At 39.9% G+C, this 1,929-nt stretch overlaps 1 long non-coding RNA gene across 1 annotated transcript; it reads right to left on the minus strand.

Annotated features, from left to right (window-relative positions):
- Positions 1–747: 747 nt before the first annotated feature.
- Positions 748–1,522, minus strand: LOC122872147. Its single transcript, XR_006377039.1, has 3 exons — positions 1,415–1,522; positions 1,067–1,146; positions 748–952 (listed from the first exon to the last, which is right to left on the minus strand). It is a non-coding gene; the product is annotated as an uncharacterized LOC122872147 (long non-coding RNA).
- Positions 1,523–1,929: the final 407 nt, after the last annotated feature.

The raw sequence follows: 1,929 nt of genomic DNA on the forward strand, positions 1-1,929 counted from the left end.
GAGAGCTGCCTGTCTGAGCCACAGGCAGACACGCCCGCAAATTCCTCTGCTCAGCCGATTCAACCCTGCACACCACGTCGGAAAGCCGGCGGAAATGCCTCACTTTGCCAGCGCTTCAAAACAGCAGGCTAAAGCACGGTTTTGCTGTGATAAAGAGTTGATGTCAAATAAAATATGAATTCCTAATTAGAGAAATTAATTTCCCTAGCGTTACGTTAGCGTCTTACAGTTTTATAATCAAATCACATACCTCACCTCACTATTGCCAATAAGATCAGGTTTTTTAATCACTCAATATCTGCTATTTCATCTGTTGTGTTTGTTATTTTCTTCCTTTCCTTATTAATCCTTCATTTATTCAGTTATTAGGCATTTAAATATAAATAAATGCCCTCATTTAATCAGTAAGAAGTTGTCTGTGTGATTCTTTGAAGCAGGAGACAAGGTCAATCTTTCGAATAGAATTCTATCCTCCTTTAGAGTCTGATCAACTTAATGATCCCAGTTTTAATTAATTTTTTCGTTTTCCTGGTTAACTGGGTGGTGACCCTTAACAAGGGTGTTAGAGTGTAATTATATGATTGAAGTAGTTGATTCTCCTACATTTAAAAATGACCAAAACTCTCAAAAATGAGTCAAAATAAAGCACTTTATTCATAGCCAATGAAATGGAAATATAAATTGTGTACACATAGTAGCAAAGCCATAATTTTTATGCAAACTGTCCAGATCATGTCCTCCATTGAGGTAAAGGGTTTCTGGTATACTGAAGTGTCAGCTGGTATTGGAGCTCTCAGGTGACAATGTTCATCCTGACGCATCTTTCAGTGGATAAGACCTTCCTGATGTTGCTGGCCGCTGTGTTGTCTTCAGCTCGTCAATTGACATGACACCTGCCAAGCAATAACTTCCTCCCCTGATGGGTCCAGGAACACCTGAGCTTCATCAGGATCTGTAAAACATGGCACATTCAGACAAATACATAGCAATATTACAGTATAAGTACTACTAAAGGCTGCAACAGCTCATTGTAGCTCAAAGTAGCCCTAATAGTCAGGCTACAAACCTGCACTTCTGATGTGAGGCTGAAGAGCCAGTGTGTCTCTTTGGTGGGTCGGTCTTGCAGGCAACATCCCTTGTTCTGGCCTGTGTGCAGGAATAAGTTAGAGGTTGCACCAACTTTAAATGTGTAGTTATGGCAACAGCTACATACAGTGTAATAATAATAATAATAATAAAGCATTTTTCAAACAATTATTAAAGAATAAACATTTGACTTCCAGTGTAACTTGTGTTGTGACATAAGATGGCTACAAAAAGCTAGTACATACAGCCTATGACTCAATAAAATAATCACATAGCTGGATGTTTTTGAAAGTTTTGTATTTTGTGTGGTTTAGGAGTGCAACCTTACCTTTGCTCTTGCAGTTTGCCAGTGTCCAACTTTGCTTGTGAATTAGCAGATCTTGCACCCAGCCACTGCAAAACTGTTCATGCGCTTCTAGTGATTTTTCAATTTCTCTCCGGGCTAGGGTCCCTTTTCTTTCTCTTTTGCCTTTTCCATCAGATTTGACTGGTTTAACCAACTTTTTAGCCAAACAGAACAAAATGTAAGCAGGTAACTCCGTTAACCACCGTAGCAGGCACAGGTAACAACAGAACGCGTTCCTCACAAGATGGTGGTGTCGTCCCAACATGCAACACGGCGTGACGTAGCCTCACAGATTCCCTATACAGTATTTAGCTATTATGGTAAAACGTATGGGCACTGGTATATGTAATAACTGTACTTTTATTCCAAAAGTTGTAACGGAAGTAAAGGAAGTATATATAATAAAGACGGGAATGGATGAACCCAGATCAACTGCCCGTACGGGACGCTCTAAGAAGTAAAGTGAACACACCCGCAATGAGGCTCTGATCATTTCA

The sequence above is a fragment of the Siniperca chuatsi genome, linkage group LG24 (assembly GCF_020085105.1).
Source record: "Siniperca chuatsi isolate FFG_IHB_CAS linkage group LG24, ASM2008510v1, whole genome shotgun sequence".
NCBI lineage: Eukaryota > Metazoa > Chordata > Actinopteri > Centrarchiformes > Sinipercidae > Siniperca > Siniperca chuatsi.